Source organism: Protopterus annectens, chromosome 3.part1 (assembly GCF_019279795.1).
Source record: "Protopterus annectens isolate FY-2018-M chromosome 3.part1, PAN1.0, whole genome shotgun sequence".
Classification (NCBI taxonomy): Eukaryota; Metazoa; Chordata; order Ceratodontiformes; family Protopteridae; genus Protopterus; species Protopterus annectens.
In genome coordinates, this window is record NC_056732.1 from 588,007,169 (window position 1) to 588,020,701 (window position 13,533).

Here is a 13,533-nt window from a genome sequence, read left to right on the forward strand (position 1 = left end):
TGGGGAAATTTAAGAAAGAGAAACTAAAGTTATGGATTACATGAGAAGTGAAGGATTTAGTGTAGAAGATCCTATAGTGGTAATGTCACAGCATGATGTAACAATGAGTCTAACAAATTAATGAGAAACAGGTGAAACAGGAAGCATGTGATCACTTGCCACATTAAGATTTTCTACAGCTTTCAGAATACTTCTTTTTTGACTAAAAGGGTGTAGGCTAGTGAATATAAATAGGCATTAGAGAAAGTGTCCTTACTGTGTATGGTAGATTTAAACTTCCCGTCTAACACTACTTTGTAGATAGTATTATCCAAATATTGTATTTTATCCCATCTAATACAACGGGTAAACCTCAAAAGTCTGTGGTGCTGTTAATGTAAGCTATACATTCTGTCAACACTGTCTCAGGCCCTGTCCAAAAGATACACTGCATCCAGGTAACGCCAATAAAAGTTGCAATATTCGCATAGCTGGAATGGACCAGGTACTTCTCCTACAAAACTGACAAAAGGGGGCGCACCATGCCCCCATAGCTACTCCTCTAGTCTGCTTAAAAAATTCTCCTTCAAAAAAGAGAAAGTTATTGTCCAGATCCAACTCCATGAGGTCCATACAAACTTGGAGGTCTTTACTGCCAAAGTCTGCCCACTCACAAATGGCCCCCTCAAACAATTCAAGTTCTAACTTGTGAGGTATTACAATGAATAAATCCTGAATGTCCAAAGTTATAAACACCAGGTCTTCTTTGTACAGCCCATTGTCAGTACTACATAGGAAATTCCATGAGTCTTTTAGTAAACCCCTTTGTCGGGCCCAAACTTTTTTCAATCTGGCACCCTCAAACTTTGCCAATGGGTATGTTTAAGAGCCATTGGCAACCACAATAGGCCTCAAAGGGGGGGGGGGGTTCATTTTGATTTTTGTGAACCTTTGGTATCCCAAATATTGATGGTTTCCTGGGTTTTTCTGTCCACAAATATTTATAAAGGTACTGATTTTTCAAATCCTCTGCCACCCTCTCCCTCAAAATAAAATATATTTATCTATGCTAAGTTTATCTCACTTCTCGACACCCTCAAATATTTGGTAGTATCATTTAATAATTCTAACATTTTGCCTGAGTATAATGTACTATCCATAATCACTACTCCTCCCCCCTTTGTCCAGCTTCATAATACTAAAATATTCATTTTGTCTGAGTTCATCATTTAATAATTTTTTCATCTCTAGAAAGATTAAAATTCCACCCATCTGTTACTTAGACCCTCCTTTATTTCCCTCGAGAGCTGTGCCTCAAAATTCTTTAACTGGGCATGTAAGGGCGGGTTCATAGTACTTTTTTTCCTTAAACTGTATATTTTATCCATCCAACCATTAATTTGGAACAGGAGTTCAAAACATTTTCTGCCTTAAGAGATTAAGGTCTATTAACACATTAGTAATCTGACTATTATAACTGGGAATAAATTTGAACCCTTTACTAAACAGTTCAAAGTATGTGGGGGTTATATCTACACTGCTAAAATTAAAAATACTAAAATTTCTATAAGTATACCTATTACCAGCAACTATAATCGAACCATCCTCCATTACCCCATCACCCCCATAGTTTCTTCCCTACTTCCTTACTTGGTACATAATGCAGTTTGGCTATCCAAAAAGAGTATAAGGCTAAAGCAGGGTAAAGAAATAGTGTAGAAAAAATGGTACAAATACAATACATCACAATATCTCAAACATCAAAATTCTCCACTTCTGTAATAAAAAGCAAATAAATGAAGCCAAAAAAACTATACTACAACAACACTCTGAACAATAGCTAACACAACCCTAAAAAGATTCCAGTCATCTATTAAAGGAATCTTGCACCCTGGTCAAAAACTCAACCCTAGTCCCTCCCCCAAAAATTAGTCACTCAAACCTGCAATAGAATGAATCTCTGATTTCATAGGTAGTAGTGTTCTTAACCAAGGATTCCCACATCTAGTCCCAACCATGCCCATCAGCCATATGTCACTATGTCCACTTTCACAATCAAACCATTTCCCTTATTCTATATAAAACAACTCAAACTCAAACCATGCTCAGCTTTAGCTGATGACCTTCTAAATGAGTACCTTAGAATAGTAGCCATTCTCTCAATCCTTATAAATGGGTCAGTCTTGACATCCCATGCTCCCTTTCTTTGGCAACAATCACATATTATCAAGCTACACAAAGTAGTAAATTCAACAGACATCACTAACCTTATACCTACATTGATCTTAGGTTTATCAGAGAATAGTAGGCTAATTGTCCTGAAGTCAGAATAAAACTATGTATTCTGTGTTTATGAGGTTAACACCTTAACCATCATGCTAAACCCACCGTCTATGAAATACCTGAAAACAGGGCTTCCTTCCCCCCAAAGTACTAACACTTCACTTCTAATCCTTATAGATACTGTTAATAAAGAAAGAGATAATTTCAAACTAGTCTTCCTTTATTTTTATATCTGTCTATACCCTTCAATACAATTTGTCACAGCAAACTTCTACTTCAAATGTCCCCATTAGGTCTATTGCAGAGCACCCTTTGATGGTTCAAAAGCTACTTGCCCAACATGTGTCAACACTATATGAGCTGAAATAAGTGATTTGTCACAGTTTCACAATCTCTCTACAGTAAAAAGTTACACATACCTGTAATAACCAGTCAGTAAAATGACACTGTACCCTCTCTCCATATCTCACAGTCACCACCAGTGTACCACAAGGTCTCCTCCTCTTTAACACTCCAGCACCCTCCACTGATCCACAAAACAGGCTTCTTTAATACAATATGCTGATGACTCCACACTGATACATGTATCAGTTAACTTGGCACATCTCAAAAAAAAAAAATACTCAGGAAGCTGTAACAGATACTGAAACATGGCTTTGTAACTCTCAAGTTATGCTCAGTCCCCCCTGGCAAAATAATGCTGTTTTACCCAGAGCTCTCCCTCATGAAAAACAACATTTAAAATCCTCACATCTAATAATACACCATCTGAAGTCCCTTCTAATAGCAAATAATGATTGCGGATAGTGGATGATTACAAGTAATACTGACCAATAATAATAATAGTAATAATAATAATAATAATAATAATAATAATAGTAGTAGTAGTAGTAGTAATAATAATGATGATAAAAGTGGATGATGACCTCTACTTTGCAGATGACTGCAAGCTAGATGCAGTTACTGAATCCTCTAATGACTTGGCCATCCATCCTGCAGGGAGGTTTGTCTCAAATAAATAACTGGTGTCAAAATCTTGGTGTGAAACAACATACCCAAAAATGTAACCTACCTAATTAAACCCCAAAGACCTCCTTGGTGAAGTCCACATAACTAACTCCTCAACAACCCTGAATTCACGCTTTCAAAACAACACTCACATCAGCCCATACAGCCACATCTCAGGTTGCCTATAAGTCTAACCCTAAACAGCATGTCACAGGACATACACTGATGTCCATCTCACCAGTATGACTCAGTTATAGTCCATGTATGTGTAAATGACCTGAGATGTACCTCCCTAGACAATGTGAAGTGGAACATTGCGGACCTCTCAGAATCTGTGTCTCAGGCTGCCATGAGTTTTGCATTAAGCAGCATTTGACCTTCTCCAAGGATGAATCCACAATATGAAGAAAAGATGACTGACTTTAATTGGCTTAGTTTCTGGCATCATTTCAAGATGATGCAATATTGGTCAGCATGGAAAACAGTCATTGTAATGTTGTTACACAAGGATAGCCCACCCATAGACCTTAGTAAACACAGACTTGTTAGTCTCAGTAGCCTCATATTGACCTATTCTACTTACTGTAACATTCTCATTTTACTATGTATAATTGTGGAGCTTTTCTCCTTGTACCTCTGCTGAAAAAGGGCAATAGCTCAGTCAGGCTACTCTGGTCAACAAATGCCAAAGAAATAAAATTTACAGAACATAGGCTCCTTGCTCACATTTTTAGGACATCCATACACATATGGGTTCTTTGATTCACCTTCCTGATTGTATTAAATTAAATTCTATGTATAATACAGCACCACTTGTTAGAGTGTGTTATAAATTTGTAGTTTTGCATGTTTTTCCAGTAAGCAATGAAACAAAATGTATGATACAATAATGAAAAAACTGCGCATTTCAGAAATTTTAACCATAAAAATCCAGTCAAATTTCTGTCATTACAATCCACCTAATCTGCCCAAACAACAGAGACCTCCGAGGTAGAAACGCAAACAACCACCACATCCCAGCACAAACCATGAGACACATAGCTCACATTAAAGTGTGCCACTCAACCAAAGCCCATAAGGCAAAACAACTTAACCAATACACTAGTCATAGGTGACTCAATAGTAAGGCATACTGCTGTCCCACTCACTAGGATGAATAAGGAGAAAGTTACAGTCAGCTGCCTGTTGGGTGCTAGGATCCACCACATAATGCATGTACTTAGGTCACTCAACAACAGGTACAAATATGACTCTGTCATTGTCCATGGTGGTGTAAATGATGTGAGATGTACCTCCCTGGACAACATGAAAAGAGACATAGAGGAGTTCTCTGATTTTGTAGCCCAGGCAGGTATCACCCTAGCTCTGAGTAGCATCCTACCATCACACAGAATGATACCACAGTACAAGCAGAAAATGATTGACTTCAACAATTGGTTAAGTTTCTGGTGTCATTCTAAGGATTCAGTATCTGTCTGCCTGGGATGACATGATTGACAGAACTTGATGCTTCACCAGAGATGGCCTGCACCTGTCACCCCAGGGATTCTGGATACTGGCCAAGGCTCTTGCCACCTCTATAGTGCCTTTTTTAAGCAATGTCCTAAAGGCAAAATTACCACCATAACCGCTACAAGCAAGCAAAATCTGAGGGTTATGCTAGTCAATGCTAGAAGTCTAATTCTCAAAATGCACTGTTAAATTTTAAAGCCCCCCTTAACCCCAATGGGAAAAACATCGGAAAAAACCCCCCCCTTCCCCTTTTTGCCCAAAAAAATTTAACCCCCGAAAAAAAACCTTGGTTTTCCAAAGGGCTAAAAGGGACCCAAAAACCCCCCCCCAAAACCCCCCTAACCCCCAAAAAGGCTTTTAAAAATTTCCCCCCCAAAATTTCCCCAAAAAACAACCCTTTTTGGGCCCCTAAAACCCCTTTTGGAAACCCTCAGAATAAAACTATGTATTCTGTGTTTATGAGGTTAACACCTTAACCATCATGCTAAACCCACCATCTCTGAAATACCTGAAAACAGGGCTTCCTTCCCCCCAAAGTACTAACACTTCACTTCTAATCCTTATAGATACTGTTAATAAAGAAAGAGATAATTTCAAACTAGTCTTCCTTTATTTTTATATCTGTCTATACCCTTCAATACAATTTGTCACAGCAAACTTCTACTTCAAATGTCCCCATTAGGTCTATTGCAGAACACCCTTTGATGGTTCAAAAGCTACTTGCCCAACATGTGTCAACACAATATGAGCTGAAATAAGTGATTTGTCACAGTTTCACAATCTCTCTACAGTAAAAAGTTACACATACCTGTAATAACCAGTCAGTAAAATGACACTGTACCCTCTCTCCATATCTCACAGTCACCACCAGTGTACCACAAGGTCTCCTCCTCTTTAACACTCCAGCACCCTCCACTGATCCACAAAACAGGCTTCTTTAATACAATATGCTGATGACTCCACACTGATACATGTATCAGTTAACTTGGCACATCTCAAAAAAAAAAAAAATACTCAGGAAGCTGTAACAGATACTGAAACATGGCTTTGTAACTCTCAAGTTATGCTCAGTCCCCCCTGGCAAAATAATGCTGTTTTACCCAGAGCTCTCCCTCATGAAAACAACATTTAAAATCCTCACATCTAATAATACACCATCTGAAGTCCCTTCTAATAGCAAATAATGATTGAGGATAGTAGATGATTACAAGTAATACTGACCAATAATAATAGTAATAATAATAATAATAATAATAATAATAATAGTAGTAGTAGTAGTAGTAGTAGTAGTAATAATAATGATGATAAAAGTGGATGATGACCTCTACTTTGCAGATGACTGCAAGCTAGATGCAGTTACTGAATCCTCTAATGACTTGGCCATCCATCCTGCAGGGAGGTTTGTCTCAAATAAATAACTGGTGTCAAAATCTTGGTGTGAAACAACATACCCAAAAATGTAACCTACCTAATTAAACCCCAAAGACCTCCTTGGTGAAGTCCACATAACTAACTCCTCAACAACCCTGAATTCACGCTTTCAAAACAACACTCATATCAGCCCATACAGCCACATCTCAGGTTGCCTATACGTCTAACCCTAAACAGCATGTCACAGGACATACACTGATGTCCATCTCACCAGTATGACTCAGTTATAGTCCATGTATGTGTAAATGACCTGAGATGTACCTCCCTAGGCAATGTGAAGTGGAACATTGCGGACCTCTCTGAATCTGTGTCTCAGGCTGCCATGAGTTTTGCATTAAGCAGCATTTGACCTTCTCCAAGGATGAATCCACAATATGAAGAAAAGATGACTGACTTTAATTGGCTTAGTTTCTGGCATCATTTCAAGGTGATGCAATATTGTTCAGCATGGAAAACAGTCATTGTAATGTTGTTACACAAGGATAGCCCACCCATAGACCTTAGTAAACACAGACTTGTTAGTCTCAGTAGCCTCATATTGACCTATTCTACTTACTGTAATATTCTCATTTTACTATGTATAATTGTGGAGCTTTTCTCCTTGTACCTCTGCTGAAAAAGGGCAATAGCTCACTCAGGCTACTCTGGTCAACAAATGCCAAAGAAATAAAATTTACAGAACATAGGCTCCTTGCTCACATTTTTAGGACATGCATACAGATATGGGTTCTTTGATTCACCTTCCTGATTGTATTAAATTAAATTCTATGTATAATACAGCACCACTTGTTAGAGTGTGTTATAATTTTGTAGTTTTGCATGTTTTTCCAGTAAGCAATGAAACAAAATGTATGATACAATAATGAAAAAATTGCGCATTTCACAAAAATTTAAACCATAAAAATCCAGTCAAATTTCTGTCATTACAATCCACCTAATCTGGCCAAACAACAGAGACCTCCGAGGTAGAAACGCAAACAACCACCACATCCCAGCACAAACCATGAGACACATAGCTCACATTAAAGTGTGCCACTCAACCAAAGCCCATAAGGCAAAACAACTTAACCAATACACTAGTCATAGGTGACTCAATAGTAAGGCATACTGCTGTCCCACTCACTAGGATGAATAAGGAGAAAGTTACAGTCAGCTGCCTGTTGGGTGCTAGGATCCACCACACAATGCATGTACTTAGGTCACTCAACAACAGGTACAAATATGACTCTGTCATTGTCCATGGTGGTGTAAATGATGTGAGACGTACCTCCATGGACAACATGAAAAGAGACATAGAGGAGTTCTCTGATTTTGTAGCCCAGGTAGGTATCACCCTAGCTCTGAGTAGCATCCTACCATCACACAGAATGATACCACAGTACAAGCAGAAAATGATTGAATTCAACAATTGTCTAATTTTCTGGTGTCATTCTAAGGGGATTCAGTATCTGTCTGCCTGGGATGACATGATTGACAGAACTTGATGCTTCACCAGAGATGGCCTGCACCTGTCACCCCAGGGATTCTTGGTACTGGCCAAGGCTCTTGCCACCTCTATAGTGCCTTTTTTAAGCAATGTCCTAAAGGCAAAATTACCACCATAACCGCTACAACCAAGCAAAATCTGAGGGTTATGCTAGTCAACGCTAGAAGTCTAATTCTCAAAATGCACTGTATCGAAGCACTCCTTACAATGGAGAACATCGACATCTGTGCAGTGACTGAGACCTGGTTCAAAGCTAGGGACAGCACCCCAGCACTACTAGGCTATAATTCACATCACACCTTTCGGCCCCTAAACCTGGACCTAAGCACTAAAGGTGGTGGTGTATCCATATTCATAAAGGATATGCACACCTCCAGACTCATAGCCCAACTTAACGCATTAGAGATACTTCAGGTACAACTAACACTGGGTAAAACTGAAGTCCAGTTTGTAGCCTGCTATAGATCACTCACCATGTCCCAAGACCCCCACTCCACATTCCTAAACACACTGGAAAACATTAGGGTACAACCCAATACCCTTATACCACCTTTGGTGGCCCAGTTTAATTTGGAGTAGGTGGTAGAGGCTGCCACAGAGAGGTAGCAGTGGGTCAATCTGTGGCCTGATTGAGGAGCCTGCTGGAGTACATAGCAGACTTACTCACCCAGCTGGCCCTTATCACTGGGCTTCCAGGGTGTGCATGTCCCCAACCACTGGCCGTCTTGGGCCATCATGTGTAATGAATCCCTGTAATGTCCTTCTGGGTTGGGGCAGAAGTCAGAACAATGATGTTCATACCCCACCCTATCCCCAGCTAAGTGTACCCTGCTTGTTTTATATCACATCCCATACCCATACATCTTTGTTTATTTATTTACCCTTTGTTGACTAGCTAATCTCACTAGACACTAGACTAGTGGGCTCTTCTCAATGCAATTATAAAGTGGTATTTCTACTACTAGGGGAAATTTGGCCATGTCCTCAGGGAACTTCCCCTACTCTGTTTGATAAGTGCACTGAGATCTTTTACAACAAGTAAAGCCACCACCAACTGAAGCAGATGGACTTCGATTTAACATCTCATCCACAGGATAACTCACACAGTAGTGTAGTACCTACTAATGTTGCACTGCATTGCCAGTGATCCAATCCCCCAGAGTAGGAATCTGGTCTTCCAGCAATAAAGTCACATGTGCTACCTGTTGCATCATTGACACACCTAGGCAATGATTTTAAGATTTTTTTTCCTGAGCTGTGTAAAGGATCTTAATTGCCTAGAAGTAGCAAAGACTAACTGAGTTTAATGATACTGGATTCCAAGAAAGCAAATGTTAGAAAATGGAATTCAAAATCTGTACCACCCATAATGGAAGTTTTGAATACTGAAAGGTGATTTGAACTGGAGGTGGGATTGGCAGAAAAGTGAAGGAGTGCATTTCTTAGAAATAAACGGATTTTGTTAGAACAATACTCAGGTGGACAAGTGCGTTTTAAGGGAAGGGAGGAATTATCAAATGTATGTAATTTTAGAGTGAATGAAAACTGTTAAAAGAAAACACAAGTGTATACTACACAACAATAGTAACGAAAACTGTACCTACGGTTTGTTGCCTTTTCTCAATGTGAGTACATGTTGCATTTTAAAATGTAATAATGTAATAAGGATATTTAAACCTGTGTAACTTATAGAATGCTGCTTTCTGCTTTCATAATAAAGGTCTTGAATTAAAAAATGGTGTATAAGAGGATGGCTTATGGCCATGTATGATAAGTTGCCTTCTCAATGCAGGGAGAGTCCTTGATTGGAGCAACAGCAAATGATAGTGTGCTGCAGCAAAAGTGAACAGACTCCAGGTTTAATGAAGAAATTCAACAATCTTCCATTTGGAATCCAAAAAGATAGAAGTTGTAAGCCTTGAACTGTGTTAAAATTTGTTTGAATTATTGGTGTGACATAGAGAAAAGGTCTGCTGTATTGTCTCTGTTCCTGCAATACATAAGGAGAGTCTGCACAAGTGTTTTTTCCAATAAACTTTCATTAATGTACAAACCAATAGTCTGTGTGGCATTATTTTATATTAGTGTGTGTGTGTGTGTGTGTGTGTGTGTGTGTGTGTGTGTGTGTGTGTGTGTGTGTGTGTGTGTGTGTGTGTGTGTGTGTTTTGTAAATGCTAGACATTAGCAGAAAAATCATAGGTAAATAGATGTTTACTAGGCTAATGACCACAAGGCCTTTTTAAGCCTAGTCATGCATCCCAAATCTCTGACAAGTTCTGATACCCTTGATAAGTGTAAGCATCAGCCTGGGAGATAAACCATTTACAGGTTGCCTGTGTCCGTTACAGACATAGGTGTCAAACAAGGGATACATTTCTGGTTTCACATCCAATTGTCCAACTTGCACTTGAATTGGTTTAGGGAGGATCTCTGCTTCACATGGATGGGGAGCCTGTTCCATAGACAGGGTAGTCTCTGGGATACATACCTATTTCTCCAGCAGGTCCCATTTATATTACAGGCAAGGTTTAAGTCTTTAGACCGGGTAATTCTGGTGCTGTTTGTTTTGTGGATATGCAGGAGGCCCGTCAGAATGGGGTCTGACAATGCCCTGTATGCCAGGCATAGATCTTCCCTCAAAAGTCTGTAAGAAATAGAATACAGGGATAGTGCCTTGATGTAGTCTGTAGAGGACATTTTACTCACGCCCTGTAGTCTTTTAGTGAGCAACCTCTGTGGATGTTCCAATTTTTGTATATGCCTGGTTAGGTACATATCAAAGGGAGCATTGTATTTGATAGGTCTGATGAGTGCCGAATACAGTAGAATAATGACTTCCTTGGACTTAGATGCCATACTTTTGTTTATAAGTTGCACATCACAGAATGATTTGCTGACCACTGTAGAAAAATGATGGTCAAAGATTTGATTACTATCTATGTGTGTCCTTACATCCCTGATTACTCGGTCAACTCTAAGCGGTGTACTGTCAATTTGATAGTTACCAGGGATGGACAGGTTCATAGGTTCATAGGTTCATACTAGGCTATCTGCCCAAGGGCATTTATAAGCCTAGCCCATAGTTATGTGGCTTTCGCCACCCCTTTAGTTTGAATAAAAACTATGCCTATTATTTTGCTGTGCCTCTGTCAAGCAGTGACACTGAAGTAATCCCTGGGGTATATCTGCGATCTCCCATCCATTGGTCAAGATTCCTCTTGAACAAGGCCAGCGAGGTGCTCTGCCTCACATGTACTGGGATTTTGTTCCACAGCATAGGGAGTCTCTGGGTGATGAATCTGTCCCTCCAGCACGTTCTATTTATAACTGTGTCAAGGTTTAAGTCTCCCGCCCTTGTGGTTCTGAGGGATCTAGATTTTTTGAGGTGAAGCATATTCATCAAATCTGGGTTTGACATGGCCTTATATGTCAGGCATAGGTCACCTCTGAGCAAGCGGTATGAGACTGAATAGAGCTGGAGTTCTTTCAGTCGGGCAGCATAAGACATATTTTGAGACCCTTTATCCTTTTGGTGAGGAACTTTTGGGGCCTTTCAAGCTGCAGCAGGTGTCGGGTCAGATACATTCCGAACGGGGCATTGTACTCAATCATAGGTCTAATGAGTGATGAGTACAGAGGGACGATGACCTCCCTTGCTCTGGATGTGAATCCCTTCATGATCAGGTGGGCAATATAGAAGGTTTTCCTAACTACTTTAGCAACATGAGTGTCAAACGAAAGGCTACTGTCAACCTGGGTCCCCAGATCCCTGATGACTTCTTCTGTGCTCAGTGGATTGCCACCTATATGGTAGCTAGGGGTAACCTTGTTTTTCCCAAAGGGTATGACTATGCATTTCTTGGCGTTTAACTTTAGGCCATGGCTCTGGCACCAGTTATCCGTTTCTGTGAGGCCCTTCTGAAGGATATCTGTGTTAGATGTGTTTTCGACTATGGCGCCCAGTTTGCAGTCATCTGCAAACTTTGTCAGCCATAACCCTCCTGTGTTTGCTTGTACTTCAGAAAAGTAGATGCCGAACAAGAGTGGACCCAGGACTGAGCCCTGTGGGACCCCACTTGTGACAGGCTTTGAGTCTGACATGGCTCCAGCAACTCTGACCCTGTGGGTTCTGTCACTTAGCCAGTTTGCAACCCATCTTGTGATGTATGGGTTTACATTCAAGCTGATGAGTTTTTCGATGATACCTGAGTGGGGTATTGTGTCGAAGGCCTTTTCCAGGTCGAGGTAGGCTGTATGGACTGCCTTTCCCTCATCAATGGCCTTGGTGACTGTCTCGAAAAAGTCAACCAAGTTTAAGAGGCAGGATCTGCCTTTGACAAAGCCAAACTGGGTTGGATCCAAAGTCTGCAAGTTCCCTATGTCTTTATTTATGAGTTCCATTATGATCCTCTCCATGGCTTTGCAGATAAGGCTTGTCAAGCTAATGGGGCGGTAATTTCCAGGGTCGGTGGAGGCACCGCCCTTATGAAGTGGGACCACAGTCGCCATGCGCCACTCCTTGGGTACGTATCCTGAGGTGAGGCTAAGATTGAACAGCTGTCCTAACTGTGGGTTTAATTCCTCGTTTAGTTCGTGAAGCACACAGCCGGGGACACCATCCGGTCCCATGGATGCTGTGTTTTCTGCCTTAGTGAGAGCAGTTCTCACCTGGGCGTTGGAGATGTTTGGGGGGCTACAATCCTCTGGTATAGATATCTCTCCTTTTGGGGGGGAGGGGGGGGGTTTGCACTGAACCTGTCAGCCAGTATGTTGGCAATGTGTGTAGGTTCAGTAATTATCACATCGTTTTGAACTAATTCTGAGCATATCCGGGAGTTTTCTCCTAGGTTTCTAACATAGCTAAAGAAGGCCTTATGATTGTCTTTTGAGTCCTTGGCGATTTTTCTCTCAAAATTTGCCTTGGATGATTTTATGAGGGCTCTTAGTTTTTTACTTATGATGATCAGAGGTGTCTTACCTTTCAAGGATTTTGCTCTATCTTGTAGTAGCTTCCTCCTTTTGTTGTAGAGCTTGTTTATGGCTGGGGTCCACCAGACTGGACGCTTGCCTTTGGTACAGAGAGTCTTAGTTTTGTTTGGGATTGCCTGATCCATGCAGTCCTGTAGGTGCTGGTAGAAGGCATTTGTAAGTGATTCAGCGGTTTGAGTAATGTTTACCACTGGCTCAGGGGCCTTAAAGGAGACCACACTAGTTTTTAGAAGTGTGAAGTCGGCTTTTGAGAAGTTTTTCACTGAGGTCTTTTTTGTTTCAGGTGGGGGCGGGATGAGGACCTCCAGCGAGATTAGTTTATGATCTGATCTCACCAGTGAGGGGTATACTTCCGGTGTTGAACATTTTGATCCCATGTTCGTGATGATGAGATCAAGTATGTTTTCTCCTCTTGTGGGGATGGTGACTAGTTGTTCCATGGCATTTGAGTTTATGAACACCAGGAATCTTTGGGTTAGAGTGTTTGGGCTTGAGTAGTGTTCCCAGTCTATATTAGGGTAGTTGAAGTCACCTAGTATGATGGTGTTAGGAGATACATTTATCCCCTCCAATGTTTTCAGGAAGGCCATATGAGATTCCTGAGTTTGAGAGGGTGGCCTGTAACATGCTACAAATTGCAGAGCAGTCTTGCCTATGGTTAATTGCACCTGGATGGTCTCCGATGCATCGTGCGTTGCCACCAACCTTGAGGTGTGGGTGTCCTTTATGAATATGGACACCCCCCCCCTCCTTTCTTGGTGTTGTCCGGATTTTGGGGCCGGAACGCATGATATGAGGTGAAACCTGTTAGTGCTGGGGTGCTCTCAGGAGCCTTGAACCAGGTT